This window comes from Papaver somniferum, chromosome 5, assembly GCF_003573695.1.
Source record: "Papaver somniferum cultivar HN1 chromosome 5, ASM357369v1, whole genome shotgun sequence".
Lineage (NCBI taxonomy): Eukaryota > Viridiplantae > Streptophyta > Magnoliopsida > Ranunculales > Papaveraceae > Papaver > Papaver somniferum.
Window position 1 is genome coordinate 199,758,247 of NC_039362.1, and position 19,909 is coordinate 199,778,155.

The window sequence follows — 19,909 nt, forward strand, 5'->3', positions numbered from 1 at the left end:
TACCTACTATTGGATTTGAACCAATGACTCCCGCCGTATGAAAGCAATACTCTAACCACTGAGTTAAGTAGGTCATTTATCATCACAAAGAGAAATAAAGGGGCTTGCCATATCGATGAATTATAGATGCAATCTTATTTCTAAGCAATACCAATACTTGACAGGAAACGAATCAGAAGCTATCATGTTAGAAGATTCATCTTGACAAGAAATTATTTCCATTAACTATCTATCACAAGGGCTGTAGCTCAGTTGGTAGAGCAACTCGTTTACACGCGCGCCAATGTTTTTCAAGGGAGTCCATCATGCAATCAACAAAATTGATCTTATTGATAAATCAGTGTCTTACTCTATATATTCGAGGGAACAATAGTCTGACAAATATTTGGTTCGGTTGGCTTTGGCTGCCAATTTAAGCTCCAAAAAGAACCCATCATTGATTCGATAATTGATAAGGTGAATACATAGACCATTCAGTGCTAACTATAATGAGTATAAGGACCTCAAAAAAATATCTTTTCGTACTGTGAACTTTAAGATGTATGAAGTTTCATATTTGACTCATTGAGCAGAGCAATAGAGAGTCCATTTAACTTAAGTTGATCTAGGCCAGAGGCATACCTACGTCAATCTAACTCTTCTTTGAAACACTTTGGTATTGCTCCTGGATCATAATCTAAATAATGAATCAGAGCAAGTTGAGCCATCTCGTTATCTTTCTGCTAAGAAAAAGTATGGCAGGCTATCTGATATTTTATCAGTTGACGAAAGTGCCCAATGCAAAAAAAAAATAATGCATGTTGGGTCTTTGGAACAGTTCGAATAATTTCGATAATAAAAAGTTTGATCTGTTTTACCGAGAAGGTCTATTGTTCGAGTCTGTGTAACCCTAAAAATTTGTATAGTTTTCATTTCCTCATTCTTGTTTGTTGGTTGTAGTCAGACGGTCGTTTAGCCCATCGAAATAGAATAATTATCATATGCTCCCAGCGACCCCCGTGGGTGAGCATGAAGCGGAAAAAACTCATTTCAGTGGGCCCAATTGGTATTTTTTTGATCTCGGATAAAAAAACCCGTCCTTTCTTCTTTGTGAATGAATTACACACAAATTTTTCATGTTTTCCTATCCAAGATCAAATGGTTTGTGATATTCCTTTTCTTTTCTTTTTGTACAAAACATCTTTTTATAGATCTCAATATACCCCAACCCAATTGCTCAGCATTCCAATTCTACCGATGTTGACTTTATGCAAGAAGGTTGAGGTCTCCTGTTTGCACTTGGACGAGTTAAGAAGCCCCCAACTCATTGTTTTTGCGGGAGCAGAACGCAATTTGTTGTTTCAGAGATAATGAATGGTTCCTAACTCTATTAGTGTTTGCATCCATGTCTATTTGCATGAGTTGTTTAGGGGATTTGGTCTATCGAATCATTATATTTGATAAAGCGCGATTCGATTAGAAGAAGTTTATTCTGTGAATTATTCAGGATTCGTCTTACTTTCCCGTTGTGATGGCCCATGTAACCTGCACAATGCATCATGATGAAGCGATATTGGCCATAGCACACAACATTATCTTGAGATAACACTTCATATCCCATTCAAATGACGTATCTTTGAGCATGCGCCATACTAAAAGTGCAAGTGTTACAGAAAGTACAACAATTTTCGAAACAAGTTTTTGGACATTTTGTACCTTTAGATTTACGAACCTAAGATTTTATATTGACGAAATCAATTGGAAAAGTGTCAGGAGAATCTTTTCTAATCAAGGTTCGCAAACTCAAAAACTAGGTTCGCGAACTTAAGTAAGTTTGGGTTTAGGAATCTTTCCCTCTCCAATAGGTTCGCGAACTCCAACCAAACCGAGTGCGGGAAAATTTCTTTGTCTTCAAGTTTTGCGAACTTAGAACATAGGTTCGCAATCTAATATGTATAAATTTCAAATAGATTTGTGAACCTATACTTTCAAAACTCATGAGAGAATATTTACTTGATGTTAGTTACGAAAAAGTGACATACATGAACTTGACATCAAAACTTCACTAAACTTTAGCCAAACATCTAATCCATGACAAGAACCATCTTTTTGCAATTCGATTAATTAATAAAGTCTTTGATTTTTCTATGATAGATAGATAAAAGGGAAAACAGTCTGAAACAAAAAGCAATACTTTTTACTAACCTGTGATGAATTTCTTCATGTAATCTTCAATCTTAAATTTTCACGAGTAATTGGGACGAACCTAAGAGTTTATTACCTACTCTAATCTAGACCGAAGCTAACTTAAGTAGGTTATAAATCGATAAATAGTTTTGGCGTCTAAATTTGACAACATAATTTCCATATCATTGCGTGGAGGTTCAACCAAGCATTTCTCTCTAATAATATCTCATTTTTATCAATTTTAATAACAAAACTTTTGAAATACATATGGACTTTTACAAGGTTAACTTTCGGTACAAACGACATGATGCTTTCTTGATTTCTTGAAAGTTCAACTTTATTCTTCTACGGGTTTTACATGTGCTCGTTGGGTACAAGTAATTCAAGATTCGGCAGCGATAGATAACAACTTTGATATCCCTACCCTTAAAAATTTGCATGGATGACTTTCATTTCGCGTATAGTTGTTATCCCAATGAGTAGTATCGTTTGTCATTTTTAAGCACAATATACTTTTTCAAACATATAGTGATACTACTTATTATTTTGATATGTACTCCCTCTTAGCCTTTACATGTCAACTTTTGCTAGATGGGACGATGAGCAAACATATTAATTAACTCCCCCTTAAGATAATGTTTCGCAAAGCCATATGTCACTAATAGCAACTATTATTTTTGCTCACCCTATTTGTCACAAAGTTGACAAAGGTGATGAGAATTGGCTTCCTCGTAAATTAAGTCATTAGGAGAACAATTGACACAAAGAATTCTATTATGTCGTCAATGTTGATTCCACTAAGTTTCACAACTTAGTTTCTTTCATCTTAAAGAGATTAAAAAGACTTTTCTTTCCTAAATTCCACAAACGCACTCCCCCAAAGATATGTCAATTAAGCTTTTATTCAATTAAGAACTCACCACCATTTGATGTTATTCTCAAAATAGAACAAAAAAGGCGATGTTTTTACTAGAAAAATGATTTTCTCGGATTTTAAAAGATCTCACAAGAAGATATAAGACAAGGATCAGTCGTCAAAAGTATTCATCTTTACTTATTCAAGCAAGAACATGAGAGTTATAAGCATAACTTTTGAAGATTATCATGAGATTGGCCACAATGAAAAAATGATAAAATATAAATATCATGAAAAACAATACGTAGTAGATTTATTCATGAAGATCAATTATTGCAATTATCCTCAATGAACAATTTAATTAAATAAATTTTGTATACTACAATACAAAGAAGTAGCTATTGCTGAAAATGTGTTACTATATAAATATTAGTTACAAAATAAATAGTAAAAAGAAAAAAAAACAATACTCGATAATGCCTTCAATTATCTTCATTAATGTACTTACTATACGCAACATATTAAAAACAAAATTTGTAATTAAATCTTATTACATATAATTTTTCTAGTACAACGTGATTATTTATTTTTTTTCGCTTAAATGTTTTTTCGCATATAATGTTATTATAAATTTTTTTGGTAAACTTTAAAAAAAAAAATCCACCATCTTCCGCTGCCCAAGATAGTCTATCTTTGTTGTGGTTTACCGTCAACTCCTTTTCCACCTTCTTCCCCAACTCCAACACCTCTAATATCTCTTTCACAGATTCTTGTTCATCTTCATTTTTTATAATATTAAATGATTCACCACAAGTAAAAAAATCGGCATATGAACTTACAGTACATGTATATGGATGAGGATGTAGTAACAGTTAGAAACATGTGGAATGTAATTCCAGATGAGATCCTTCACTTACAACCTGGCGAGCTTCATCCCAAGTAGATTCGTCAACTAAAGCACCAGACTGTCCCTTCCTAAGTTTATATGGACTTTCTTTAGATTGTCATCAAAGGCTACAATAAAAACTTAACAAGTGAGGGAAAGAAATTCAAGTTACTGATGAGTGCCAAATATTGTATATATTTATCCCTTTTTGTTGGCATTTAACTCATCTTTTATGCATTAATTCTACATTTTATCCCATATTCTGTATTTTCATTGTTTTCAAGAATAAATATTTTTATTAATTAATTTTGCATTTTTAGGTAATAAATAAAGTTCGGATGAGTCGCGGAGCGAAAAGAGCGGAAAAGCAGTGAAAAGCCGGGAGAAATTACGCAAGGAAGCCGCGAAGAATGGTGCGCACAACCTCATTTTCTACACACAAAAGCGCCTCCTTTCTCAGCCATCAGATCAGTTCTCAGAAGCATCCGATGGTCGCTCCTTCATAGAGCATCAAAATCTGAAGTCTCTGCCAAGCACCACAACGTTGAAATTCCAAGCCTTCAGATTAGATGGTAGTTGAATCCGACGGTCGCTCCCTTGCTGTGCATAGAAGTTTGATATCTCCGCCTAACACTACAACACCTAACTCCATCTGGCGTCGTTGATTTTGTTGTATTATATAATCCAGCGGTCGCTACAAGCTTCACTTCATCTCACCGTCCGATTGATCTTTCATCTCCCTATCCCACGGCTCAGCGTCGCAGATCATCAAACTCGATACACTCGCCTCACACCCAAGTGCCGAACACCCTAGACCTCAAACAAACGCCCCCTTCCCCTTTCTCCATCGAACCCATCTCCTCCATCACCCCCCTCTGCAGAACCACCATACTCCGTACCACCACCATGTCCGTCTCCATCATCACCACCTCACCCCAAATCACTCCACTATTTTCTCCCCGACTCTACTCTACCTAAGCCCATCATCACCATCACGTACCATCTCTTTAGCATCACTAATTTCTCCAATTTCTCATCTCTCTGCTCACTGAAACCCTAGGTGAGAAATTGGGGATATAAGTGATGATTAAAGCAACAATTGAAGCATGAGAGGAACGAGAAGAAGCAGGAGAAGAGTGGGTCGACGAGATGGAGCGAGTATCTCATCAACAGTAGGTAAATCAATTTCACCAAACCCTAGTTCTACTGATTTTGGGGGAAAATTGGGGGAAAACCCTAAATGTGTAATTGGGTATAAATTAGTAGTATGTGGAGTGTGAAGGACACTGTATACCTCTCTGGACTAGCCAGTAGAGAATTTGACAATTTTTATGAACTTAAAATTTCAGTGCTTGTCAGTTACAGTTGATTGCTTATGTTTTAGTTATCTGATATGTTGCTATTGTGTAATTTATATCTATGATGAATGTGAATGTTTTATACATGGTTAGCATGAGCTAATCAGCTTCAGGCCAAGGCTCAGTGAAGCCTTGTGCACTGTCAAGTGTGAATGAGCTAGGATAGTTCTTCCTGTGTTTTGATTGTGCAAATGAGAGATGCCAATGCTCATAGAGCCTGTGATTGGCTGTACTGTCAAAAGACAGCCAATGCTAGGGGTAGACTAGTGAGCAATTTGGTGTTCTTCCATTTCTAGTTGTATGCTTAGGAATGAACATAACCTAGAAACATGTCACTTGATTAGGACACAAGGTGGATCATAAGCCTTGGCTTACCCACCAATTCCCTCTTCAGTCAATTAATTTCAGTCTGTTTGCTTCCTGATCAGTATTTTTCAGTTACTTTTCTTGCCTTTATTTTCTTGCACTTGTAGCTATTGTGCACTGAAGTCAGTGCACTGAACTCACCCTGCCCTTGGCTGCCAAGCCTTGGTTATTTGCTGCTTTCTGCGTTTCTTTGCTGCTTTATCTTCCAAGCCTTGGTTATTGTCTGTTTTTCTTTACTTACCTTGCATTCTTGTTGTATGCCATTTACTTGCCTGCCTTAGCTCACTACACACTTTAGCTAGGAAAAACTTTATATGCTCCTCTCCTGTGGACAAACCCCTACTCACCCTTTTATTACAAATCTTGACCTTGTATACTTGCAAGTGTTTTGTGTGCTTCTAATCATCACACCAAGTTTTTGGCGCCGCTGCCGGGGAGCTGGCTGCCATATTTTGAAGTTTTCATAGCTGTTGTGGCCTTGTTGTGCTTGCATAGTTGTGTGTGTTCATTGCTATCTTGTTCACTTGCTAACTGCTGCTGGAGCTGTGCATTATTTGTTGTTGCTGCCAAGCCTGCTGCAAAGCCTGCTGCTGCTGTTGCTGCTGTGCTGTTGCTGCTGGTGCTGGTGCCTTCTCTGCCAAGCTGTGCTGTGCTGTTGCTGCCAAGCCAAAGTCTGCTGCTGCTGTTGCTGTGTGCTGCTGGTGAACCAAAGCAACTGCTGCTGCCAAGTGAAGCTGCTGGGCTGCCAACTGAAGTGAAGCTGCTGGGCTCTCCTCTTCTAGTGGGCTTGTACTTTTCTGAATTGGGCTTCACCAAGTGCTGCTGGGCTCTGCCTCCTTTTGTTGCTGGGCTCGTGGTCTTCTGTGAGCTGGGCTTCGTTGCTGCTGCTGGGCTCTGCTCCACCTGTTGCTGCTGGGCTTGGACTGAGTGAGCTTAGGACGATCCTAAAGCCCAACTGGGCTGTGCAACTAAAAGGGGACTAAAAGCCTATTTTTGGGCTTCCCTCCAAAAACAAGTAAGCCTAACCCATGAGTTAACCCACTTGGGCCTCATTTAAATTCAAATTTGGGCTTGTAATAATTTATTTAATTATTTATTTGGGATTGTAATAATTTTTATTTTCTTTTTCTTTTTTTATTTGGGATTGTAATATTTTTTTTTTTTTTTTTCTTTTTTTTTTTTTTTTTTTTTCTTTTATGGGTTTGTTTTAATTATTATTATTGTTTTTATTTTCTTTTATGAGTTGTGATAATTTATGCTAGGTTTAGTTCAAAAATTTTCAAAACCCAAAATTTTAAACCAAAAAAAAAAACCCCTTCTTTAAACCAAAACCCATTCAAAACCAAATCTTCATAACCCTTGGGCCAAATTGTTTCCGATTGCTCTGTCTGACCAACATGTTAGTTAAGGTACCTACTAGGACATGATTGTGACCTACAGAGACCAGACAAACAGACTTGTTAGAATTAACCCAGACGAACCTATCGAAATTCTAAGTTCTGAGGGAGACAGTCCAGATCAACCAGAAACAATGGGAGAACCACGTACCCTCAAGGATTATATGTACCCAACTAGAGCCAGTCAACCTTCTTGTATTTTGCTGCCGAGGCTAATGGCCATTATGAGCTGAAATCTAGCACAATACAGATGCTTCCTATTTTTAGAGGTGTTGAGAATGAAAACCCGTACCACCACGTGAGAGAATTCGAGGAAATTTGTGGAACTCTGCGTTTCACTCAAATGACCGACGAAACCCTGAAGTTAAGGCTTTTTCCTTTCTCCCTGAAAGATAAGGCAAAGGCCTGGCTCTATGCTTTACAGCCTCAATCCATCATGACATGGGATGACCTCACAAAGGAGTTTTTCAAAAAGTTTTTCCCGAACCACAAGACTGCGACAATTCGTCAAAGTCTGAATAGCTTTGTGCAATTAGAAGGTGAGACCTTAGCTAGATACCTGGAGAGATTCAATGAATTATTGCTCCAATGTCCCCATCATGGTTTTGAAAAATGGAGACTTGTGCAAATTTTGTATGAAGGTCTAGATGTGTCCACCCGAACAACGGTTGAGTCGATGTGTAATGGTCTATTCGTAGATAAAACTGCTGACGCGTCTTGGGACTTCTTGATTGAAGTAGCTGAAAAGACGCAACAGTGGGAATCCATCCGTGAAACCAGAAAGACTACATCCGAAGCAAAGGCTTTTAGGATTGAAGCGGATTTTGAGGGTAGAGCAAACATGGCATCAATAGTTAGGAGATTAGAAGAGTTAGAACTACATAAAAATTCAAAACCTTCCACCACTACTCTCCGAGAACATGTCGCTTCATCTGTTTGTGCTGCTTGTAACGACCCCAACCATCAATTCCAAAATTGTCCAGATTTGCTTGCAGTCCAGGAGTCTAGGCTTGAACAGGCACATGCCATGTTTCAAAAACCAGAGCATAACCCTTATTCACAGACCTACAATCCAGGATGGAGAAACCACCCTAACTTTTCATGGTCAAAAGGACCCACTCAAGGAGGACCATCTCAACCCAATCAGAGCTATCAAAACAATCAGGGATATCAGAACAATCAAGGTTATCAACACCCGAGAAACCCTCACAACAATCAAACTCTCAACAACAATCATATCCTCAACAAATAGACAAGAGATTATCCACCTAGAGGAAATGTTCCAGAGTTTGATGCAAAGTCAGAAAAATCTAGATCAAAAGATGGATCAAATATGTGAGAGAGAAAAGGGTAAACTTCCGAGCCAACCCCAACAAAATCCAAAGAGGATATTTCAAACAGGCACAACATCCTGCACTGAAACCTCACCTGATCAAATCCATGCCATTACCACCCTCCGAAGTGGTAAAGTCATCGAGAACAACGTGGGCGAACCTAATGATCTGATACAAATTCCACGTTGTCTCCACAACCCCAGAAAACCAAAGAATCTGAGCAAGTTGGAAAATCTGACAATTCTACTGCTGTGAATGTCCCTTTGCCAACTCATCTTCCTGTTGCCCATTTCCTCAAAGATTGATCTATCAACAGAAAAGTACCCATTACAATAAGCTGTTAGATCTGTTCAAGAGATCAACATCAACATTCCTTTTCTTGAAGCAATCAAGCAAATCCCTGCTTATGCCAAATTCCTCAAAGACTTGTGTACTCAAAAGCGCAAGCTCAATGTGCAAAAACGTGCTTTCTTAGCTGAGCAGGTGAGTTCCATCATTCTGAACAAAACTCCACCCAAGTTTAGGGATCCAGGATGTCCAACAATTTCTTGCACTATAGGAGAACACACGGTCAATAAAGCGTTATTAGACCTAGGTGCAAGTGTTAACCTACTGCCATATTCTGTTTATGAGCAGTTAGGTCTTGGGGAGTTGAAACCAACATCTATCACTCTACAACTGGCAGACCGATCTGTCAAGATTCCTCGTGGAGTGGTCGAAGATGTTTTGATCAAGGTTGACAAATTCTATTTTCCCGTAGACTTCATTGTCTTAGACACTCAACCTGTACAAAACCCAGACTGTCACATTCCTGTCATCTTAGGACGTCCTTTCTTGGCTACGTCCAACGCGATCATCAACTGTCGGAATGGAGTGTTAAAACTGTCTTTTGGTAACATGACGGTAGAATTGAATGTGTTCGATATTAGTCAACAACCTGTGAATCTTGATGATGATGATGTGCATGAAGTTAATATGATTGAAGGATTAATGCAAGATTCGTTGACTAACATTCTATCCGTCGACCCCTTTCAAGCATGTATGGAGAACTTTAACCCTGATTCTATGATGATGCATACTGTAGTGACGTCCTATCTCTGCTCGAATCTGTACCTCAAATGGACGTCACTGAAAGGAAATATGAAGTGGAACACCCCTACTCTCTGATTCCAAGCTTATTCCATCCATTGTTGAGCCACCCAAGCTTGAATTGAAAACATTGCCTAGTACGTTGAAGTACGCATTCCTAGGTTCTTCTGATACTTTACCTGTCATTATTTCATCATGTTTAGACACGGAACAGGAAAGTAAGCTTTTAGAAGTACTTAAGGAACACAAAGAGGCCTTAGGATGGACCATCTCAGATCTCAAAGGAATTAGTCCCACCATTTGCATGCACCACATTAACCTTGAAGAGAATGCCAAACCATCGAGGGAAATGCAAAGGAGACTTAATCCTAACATGAGAGATGTAGTCAAAGGAGAGATCCTGAAACTACTTGATGCGGGTATCATATACCCAATTCCCGATAGCAAATGGGTTAGTCCCATTCAAGTTGTGCCTAAGAAGTCAGGCATTACTGTGTTCAGAACGACAAGAATGAATTAGTCCCTACTCGTACAACCACAGGATGGCGAGTATGCATCGACTACAGGAAGTTGAACACAGTAACAAGGAAGGATCACTTCCCGCTCCCTTTCATTGACCAAATGCTAGAACGTGTGTCTGGACACAGTCACTACTGTTTTCTAGATGGCTTTTCCGGTTATAACCAAATTCACATTGCTCCGGAAGATCAGGAAAAAACTACATTCACGTGTCCATTTGGGACGTTTGCTTATAGACGTATGCCCTTCGGGTTGTGTAATGCACCTGCTACTTTTCAGCGTTGCATGATGAGCATTTTTTCTGACATGATAGATAGTTTTCTCGAGATCTTTATGGATGATTTCTCTGTTTTTGGTTCCTCGTTTGACGAATGTTTGAAGAATCTTGCCCTCGTGATATCCAGATGTAAAGAAAAGAACCTTGTTCTAAATTGGGAAAAATGCCATTTTATGGTGAATTCAGGAATAGTTCTAGGACACATCATCTCAGAAAAGGAATTGAAGTGGATAAAGCTAAAGTTGACCTCATTCAACATCTACCACAACCTTGCTCTGTGAAGGAGATCAGATCATTTCTAGGTCATGCTGGTTTTTACCGGCGATTCATCAAAGATTTCAGCAAAATCTCCAGACCTCTGTGCAGTCTTCTCTCCAAAGATGTTGCCTTCAATTTCGATGCTGCTTGTGTGAAGGCATGGGAGGAATTAAAAACCCTTCTCACCACCGCTCCTATAGTCCGACCACCCGATTGGAAGCTTCCGTTCGAACTTATGTGTGATGCCTCTGATTATGCTGTTGGTGCTGTTTTAGGACAGCGAGTTGATAGACTACCATATGTGATATACTATGCTAGCAAAACCCTTAATGATGCCCAACTCAATTATTCAACTACCGAGAAGGAATTGCTTGCCGTCGTTTTCGCATTAGACAAGTTTAGATCTTATCTGATAGGGTCTAAGATCATCATATACACAGACCATGCGGCTTTGAAGTATCTTCTTTCCAAGAAGGATGCTAAAGCTCGCCTTATTCGATGGATACTCTTATTACAGGAATTCGATCTCGAAATCCGTGATAAGAAAGGTTGTGAGAATGTGGTTGCTGATCATTTGTCTAGATTAACTTTAGATTGATGAATGTGAGCTGATTAGAGAATCATTCCCAGATGAACAGCTGATGTCTATCTCAGACCTTCCTTGGTTTGCTGATATTGTTAACTACCTCGCTACAGGTAGGATGCCCTCACGTTGGTCGAGACAAGACCGCTCTAAATTCCTGGCTGAAGTCAAACATTTCCTTTGGGATGACCCATATTTGTTTAAGTACTGTCCAGACCAAATCATTAGGAGATGTCCCCAACACTGAACAGAAAGATGTGATATCTTTCTGTCATGACCAAGCATGTGGAGGCCATTTCAGTGCCAAGAAAACCGCTGCAAAGATCTTGCAGTGTGGATTCTATTGGCCATCATTGTTCAAGGATTGCCATGATTATTGTGTTGCTTGTGAACGCTGTCAAAAGCTAGGAAGCATTTCGAGGAGAAACATGATGCCATTGAACCCCATTTTGATTGTGGAGATTTTTGATGTTTGGGGGATAGACTTCATGGGTCCATTTCCCATGTCTGACAGCAAGTTGTACATCCTAGTCGCAGTTGATTACGTTTCTAAGTGGGTAGAAGCCATAGCAACCAGAACAAATGACCACAAGGTGGTACTTTCATTTCTAAAGGAAACATTTTCACGTTTTGGTACCCCTAGAGCTATCATCAGTGACGGCGGTTCACATTTTCGTAACAAGTACTTTGAGTCTTTAGTACGCAAGTATGGCATAACTCACAAGGTTGCTACTCCGTACCACCCTCAGACTAGTGGACAAGTGGAAGTGTCTAATAGGGAAATTAAGCACATTCTGGAGAAGACGGTCAACCCGTCCAGGAAAGATTGGTCATTGAGATTGAATGATGCTTTGTGGGCCTATAGAACAGCTTATAAGACACCAATTGGCATGTCCCCCTATCGTCTAGTGTATGGAAAGCCGTGCCATCTACCTGTGGAATTAGAACATCGTGCCTACTGGGCAATCAAAGAGCTGAACTTTTCTCTGGACGAAGCTGGAATTCAAAGGAAACTTCAACTCAACGAGTTGGAAGAATTGAGAAATGAGGCTTATGACAGTGCCAAGCTGTACAAGCAGAAGATGAAGATGTTTCATGACAAGCGTATTCTGCGCAAATCCTTCACTCCTGGTCAGAAAGTCTTGCTGTATGACTCCCGATTACATCTTTTTCCAGGAAAACTGCGTTCCAGATGGAAGGGTCCGTACCTAGTACGCACAGTTTTTCCTCATGGAGCTGTAGAGCTGGAGGATGTCTCCAACAAGAACGTTTTCAAAGTCAACGGGCAGAGATTAAAGCCATTCCTTGAGCCATTTCCACCCGACATTGAAACAACCAACCTGGAGGACCCAGTCTATGTGGACTAAACTGGTCCACTCTTTCCCTAAATAACCAAAAGTTTTCCAAATTTCCCTAAAAACCAAAATTTTTCGTTTTCCCATCAAAACCAAAATGTTCTTTTTCCCAACAAAACCAAATTTTTTCCAAAAAGTCCAATCCCATTAAAAACCAAATTTTCTTGTAGATAATGTGTTAGTTAAATTTCCTTTGTGTATATTTTGTGCTCATCCATTGTGACTGCTAATATGATGGATTTTTGCCTTGAATAACGGAGTTTTAATCGAGCTACCACCGTACAATCGGGTATTCTCTCTCCTTTTACTCTACTCAGCATGTTCCTCTTCATATATTGTTTTATAATTCTTTCCATATTTGAAACATTGAGGACAATGTTTAGTTTAGGTTTGGGGGTATAGAGTAGATACCATGATAATTTGCCATAATTGAAAACGAACTCCTTCTTCTTTTTGAAAAAATTGAAAAATTCCAAAAAAATTGAAAAATCAAAATTAAAAAAAATTAAAAAATGAAAAAAATCATAAAAATGGAGCTCATTTACCTTGAAATGTTGACTCTTGTGCAAATATGTATTTTTATTAGGAGTCTTAGTCTAGATATTTAGGCACCCTGATTCTAGCACAATTCACATAGTGATAAGAAATTTGCACGCGCACGATCTACCAATACATGTATGGCCTCGATCTTCAAGGGTTTGATAGGAAGTTACGATTGCCAATCACTTTAGAATACTGAACGAAACTTGACTAGCTTGTTCTTTGGTTGGTTGGGATAGAAGGTGGAGGTTACATTAAGAAAGACAACCATCGAATTTAACTGGGTGCATCAAAAAGGGCTACCTCTTGCAAAGTGTCATGTAATTTTTGTTTCCTTTTGTATTGTATCAAAAGTGTTTCCTTTCAGTTAAAAAAAAAAAAAAAAAAAAAAAAAAAAAAACGATGTATATATTCAGAAAAAAAAAAAAAAAAAAAAAAAAAAAAAATACAGAAAAATACAAAAAAATCAAGTATTTATCAATTCCATCATCTCTTGTTCCAAAAATAAAAAGAGAATAGTCAATGTAAATAAGAGTCATGTAAAGAGTCATTTTGTTGTTTTGTGTAATAAGCAAGGAGGGTGTATGCCATTGATGTACAACGCGAGTAATTGTGAAATACCTCCAACTCATTCACAATTCTCGTAAAGTCCGGACAGCTAGCTAGATTTCGACCTCAGTTCTTAGCCTGAGAAACTATCTCTTGGTGATTAGTAGTATAACTTCAGATCTTTCTTACACATGTGTAGATACACTTTACACTCTTATCACATGTCTTTTTTTGTTATCAGTGCTAGGATTGTGCCTTCGATAGCTAGATTGACATCTCCATTTTGCTGTGAGCTTAACTGTTTTGCACATGTCACGTTTGATGGAATCTGAGCTTATATTTTGACCTAGAACTTTGTAGGTACGTTCTAAGCAAACCTTCACGAGACTTCAACTCGTCCACTAGGGACACTTAGTGGTTTAAAAGGCTTAGTGCATACGCTAAATGCATTCGAGAGACCAGCGACAGTGGTATAGTTAGGATTTCCTTAGTTTTGTTTTACTTGAGGACAAGTAAAATTCAGGTTTGGGGGTATTTGATGAGTGCCAAATATTGTATATATTTATCCCTTTTTCTTTGGCATTTAACTCATCTTTTATGCATTAATTCTACATTTTATCCCATATTCTGTATTTTCATTGTTTTCAAGAATAAATATTTTTATTAATTAATTTTGCATTTTTAGGTAATAAATAAAGTTCGGATGAGTCGCGGAGCGAAAAGAGCGGAAAAGTAGTGAAAAGCCGGGAGAAATCACGCAAGGAAGCCGCAAAGAATGGAGCGCACGTCCAAAAAGCTGGAAATGGGCTCAAGAAGAAGAAAGTTGTTCTTAAAGAAGAAGTGGGCTCAAGGTTTTCCAAGCCCAAACTCATTTCCCAAACCCATATTCTATACCCAAAAGCCTAAAACCCAAATCCATACCCGCTTGCGTCTTCAGCCGTCAGATCAGTTCTCAGAAGCATCCGACGGTCGCTCCCTTGCTGTGCATCGAAGTTTGATATCTCCGCCTAACACTACAACACCTAACTCCATCTGGCGTCGTTGATTTTGTTGTATTATATAATCCAGCGGTCGCTACAAGCTTCACTTCATCTCACCGTCCGATTGATCTTTCATCTCCCTATCCCACGGCTCAGCGTCGCAGATCATCAAACTCGATACACTCGCCTCACACCCAAGTGCCGAACACCCTAGACCTCAAACAAACACACCCTTCCCCTTTCTCCATCGAACCCATCTCCTCCATCACCCCCCTCTGCAGAACCACCATACTCCGTACCACCACCATGTCCGTCTCCATCATCACCACCTCACCCCAAATCACTCCACTATTTTCTCCCCGACTCTACTCTACCTAAGCCCATCATCACCATCACGTACCATCTCTTTAGCATCACTAATTTCTCCAATTTCTCATCTCTCTGCTCACTGAAACCCTAGGTGAGAAATTGGGGATATAAGTGATGATTAAAGCAACAATTGAAGCATGAGAGGAACGAGAAGAAGCAGGAGAAGAGTGGGTCGACGAGATGGAGCGAGTATCTCATCAACAGTAGGTAAATCAATTTCACCAAACCCTAGTTCTACTGATTTTGGGGGAAAATTGGGGGAAAACCCTAAATGTGTAATTGGGTATAAATTAGTAGTATGTGGAGTGTGTGAAAGACACTGTATACCTCTCTGGACTAGCCAGTAGAGAATTTGAGACAAATTTTTATGAACTTAAAATTTCAGTGCTTGTCAGTTAACAGTGGAGTATTGCATATGTTTTAGTTATTTGATATGTTGCTGATTGTGTCTAATTTATATCATATGATGAATGTGAATGTTTTATACATGGTTAGCATGAGCTAATCAGCTTCAGGCCAAGGCTCAGTGAAGCCTTGTGCACTGTCAAGTGTAAATGAGCTAGGATAGTTCTTCCCTGTATGTTTTTGATTGTGCAAATGAGAGATGCCAATGCTCATAGAGCCTGTGATTGGTTGTACTGTCAAAAGACAGCCAATGCTAGGGGTAGACTAGTGAGCAAGTTGGTGTTCTTCCATTTCTAGTTGTATGCTTAGGAATGAACATAACCTAGAAACATGCCACTTGATTAGGACACAAGGTGGATCATAAGCCTTGGCTTACCCACCAATTCCCTCTTAGTAATTTACATTTTCAGTTCTAAGTTTGCTTCCTGATCAGTCATTTTCTTCAGTTACTTTTCTTGCCTTTCATTTTCTTGCACTTTGTAGCTACTGTGCACTGAAGTCAGTGCACTGAACTCACCCTGCCCTTGGCTGCCAAGCCTTGGTTATTTGCTGCTTTTCTTGGCTGTTTCTTTGCTGCTTTATCTTCCAAGCCTTGGTTATTGTCTGTTTTTCTTTACTTACCTTGCATTCTTGTCTGTATGCCATTTACCTTGCCTGCCCTTAGCTCACTACACACTTTAGCTAGGAAAACTTCTTATATGCTCCTCTCCCTGTGGACAAACCCCTACTCCCCCTTTTATTACAAATCTTGACCTTGTATACTTGCAAGTGTTTTGTGTGCTTCTAATCATCACACCAGTTACCAAGAAGAAGACGTGGAAGACAGTAATAAGAGTATATATATGATTAGTGATCAGTGCTTCTGGAGAGTACTAGTAGAACATAGTAATTGGGTAAGACTGGTCCATATGAACGACTCTATTGTACCGATCCGCATATGACCACATAAAATTGATTGTACACATAAAAGGAACCAATTATCATAACGTGTATAAAGCATGCAAAATTCAAAGAAAAAATTTGAACTGAGTTTCAGTACTCCATTAAAAATTGCAACTTGAAATGAAAAAACATCGGGCTCACATTCACAAAGATATAAAACTCCGGGCTCACATTAAGTGATCCCAATGATATGATGGCTCTAGGGCTCACATTCACAGAGATATAAAACACCGGGCTTAACATGATTGAAGGGGTTGTCTTAAACAAAACCCAAGGTAATATTCCCTATATGATGATGACATGCTGTTAACCAGGCTCAATGAAATTCCACGTAAATTTCAAAAAATAAATAAATAATCACATTACTACTGCTTTTGGCCGGCCACATTATGAAAAAAACGAAATAATAAAGCTTACATCACTTATATACTTTGACAATCGTGCTAGATAGTTCCTTTTTATTTATGTGTATGCAGAAACCAAGTGAACTCCAAATTATGTTTGTCGGTTCCGAAACAACTTAACCGTTATTCTTTGGCAAAACACTTGGTGCAAACTTGTTTTTTGGATAACATACGGATGCACATTTCTTCTTCGGGATGCATGGAAAACTTCCCACATGCTTAATCTATATGGAAAACTTAAGATCGTTGGTAAAAAGTAATTCATAAACATGGAAACAAGTTATCAAACTTATATTTATTTGTAAGCTACCAAGCCTTGTTCATAAATATATATAGAGGTTTCCCGAAACACTATAATATCAATCATGGCACTTCTGTGTCCTAGTTGGGTTAGATTCTTTCTCTAAAAACCAAGGCTTCCTCTGGTGAAACTGTGTTAGGGTACGAATTTGAAAATATTCAAAAGGATTCGTGAAGCCCAGTCAGGCTATCTTTTACATGATAGATTTTTTATCTGGATCTAGTTCTTAGTGATTGTTGTACTTCTCGAACTATAGATTGGAAACAAGATACTGCATATAGAAATCATAAAGTATTCTTCCTCTTAGACCTTGTGATTCCACAAGATTGATATTCAAAACTCTTTTCTTTTGCTTTGTTTGGATTATTATTGGGATGAACCTGAAAATTACACGTAGCGCCCCTGGGCGCAGGCCATAACTCCCCCGATGCACCACTCTGATGCTACAATCCGGGCCTTAAAACTAGGCAAATGCCTTGTAAGCATGCTCGTGGAGCATGATGCATATAACTTAGCATCCACATCGTTCCAACTTACCCTTGTTCCGTGAAGGGTTTAAAGCCATTGAGGCTAGTGCCGATGCATGATTTCATGCATCACTGGCTCTTGAGTCTTTTCTAGGAATAAAACATGCCTTAAGCTTAAGCATATTGTTAGAGCATAGCTCGGTCGAACTCACCAAGCGTTGGTATGTCAAGTTTGGTTGTCATATTTTAGTATCAAAACTCATCTAGAGTCGCTTGATTAAATGCTTGAGTCAACTTCGTTTAGGTTAGACTAGAAAATCTAGGAATGTTGAGACATACAAGTATTACTCTGAAGAATGAGAAGAAGGGTATAAATCCTTGCAAGCATGCTCGTAGAGCATGATGCAACTAACTTAGCTTCCACACCTTTCCAACTTACCATAGAACACGGGTATAAATCCTTTCCTCAACGTAGGATATTCATCAATGAATTTTTTATCTAGCTGAGTAATAGTCATACTTACGAGTCTTGTCTAGGCATAAGACATGACTTGAACTTATGCATAGGTCATAGCAGGCCTAGTACCCCTCTTCACTTAGTTTCGGCACTGCTGAGAGCATGAACTTTTCTTTCTCGTGATAATGATGCAACAATCAGGGTAATGCCGTACTTTTCTTAGGTTTATGCAAGCTTCGCTAACTTTCATATCGATGTAGCTTACTTTCGTGGCCATGCCAAACTCATAATTGGTACATATGCCAACTCCTTGTAGCTTGATAGGCAGTATGAGCATCCAAGGAATGGAATGCAACTCACCTCATCAAGTTTGGCCACAATCATCTCATGCATCGCAATACCGAGCCATATGATATGAGAGGTCAATGTGTCGCAACCATCTCTCAAATAGATGATATGAGCGACAAAGTTCTAGACCGGCAATGCTGCAACTCATTGCGGCTTCCTACGTACTCTTCCATACTCTAAAGGGATCAAGCACAGACCGTAGTTCATCCTCGAGTGGACATAAACTTAAGCCAACTCATCTAAAAAGCCGTGTCCTAGCAATATTGGTAATGGCCACTAGAAAATATTTTGTAAAAATGAAAATAAAAGAAGTTTTAGAAAATATTTTGTAAACATGTACATGGAAACTTCAACATGTCAAAAGATACTCTAGCTAGAACAAATAATGCCAATCAGGAGTGGCATGATCATCCTCCTGACTATACCTCTCCTAAGTTGTACATGGTGCAAGTTGGTTGGATTTAATGTTATAATTTTAAGGACCCTCAAGCTCGTCAACGCTATTAGACCAGTCAAGATACGATTTAACCGTTGATGACTCAATTAGTTAATGTAAATTTTAATTAATAGAAATTAATCTAACAATAATCTAGATACCGAACTAATATCGTTAGATAGGTATCGAAAAGTTATGCGAGATGGACTACTCGAACATGTCATTCGGATACCAGACGAAGAAGAAACCATCGGAATAGTGAGAAACGAAAAATAATCTTTTTTTCATTAGACCGACTTGGGCTGCCCTTATCCAATTCATCGGGTGTCCCATAAATTCCCTTTGGTCTTATCTAGACCTAACCGAGAAGATAAACTCACTTTCTCTTCCTTTCTTTTTCATTCTTGTTTTTTCTTTTCTTTTCTTTTCTTCTTCTTCCGTTATTCTCCGTTTCTCTCTGGCGATTCTGGGAGAAGATTCTAAGGACATGAAATTGAAGAGAAACTTAGGGGAAAACTTTAAGATTTGATTTTTGGTAGAGGTGTGGATTCGAGAAACGAATTCAACCTCAAACGGAAAAGGTAAATTAGTGATTAAAATTAGGGTTCCTAATTTATTGAATTTTCTTTATGAAAGTGTTATGACTTGATAGATTATAGGTGGGTTTGATCTTAATTGTGTTGTAGATGATTGTATAGAGCTTAATTTTAGTTTCCTAAGAAAGATAGTGAATCCTAGGTTAGGATTGGGTAATGTTGATTAAATGAAGAAAATTAATTGAACGATGGTGATTTGAAGAAGAGTTGATGTTGTTTCAAGCTAGAGTTAGTGATTGAAATTGGGTCATTGATTTAGACTCTTCAAGAAAGAAATTTAGAATTAGGGATTTCAATAGAGATGTAATCAAGAGAACTGTTGCTGATGAAACTCATGTAGCAGGTGAAGCTATTATTAGTTATTGGATTTGAATTACAAGACTGTTGACTTGAGAAGCATGGAAATGAGACTGAGACTTTGTAGGGGGAGTAGAACTGTAATGGTGATTGCATGATGTTGGAGTTGCTTGTTGTAGTATGAATTATCATTTGGAGTTGACATGGAGATGAGTTTGGATTTGAAGGGGTTAATTAATACAGTGAGAGAGTTATTGTTGAGATTAGATGAATGGATTAGGGAATATATGAGTTGCATCAAGAAGAATGAGTAACTGTTGTGGAGAGTTGAAATTGATTTGCAGATGTAGATGATTGTACCGAGATACAAGTTA

General features: G+C 38.5%; 1 non-coding gene across 1 annotated transcript; it reads right to left on the reverse strand.

Moving 5' to 3' along the window:
• TRNAM-CAU lies at positions 1-73 on the reverse strand. The gene has a single exon. It is a non-coding gene; the product is annotated as a tRNA-Met (tRNA).
• Between the last annotated feature and the right edge of the window lie 19,836 nt (positions 74-19,909).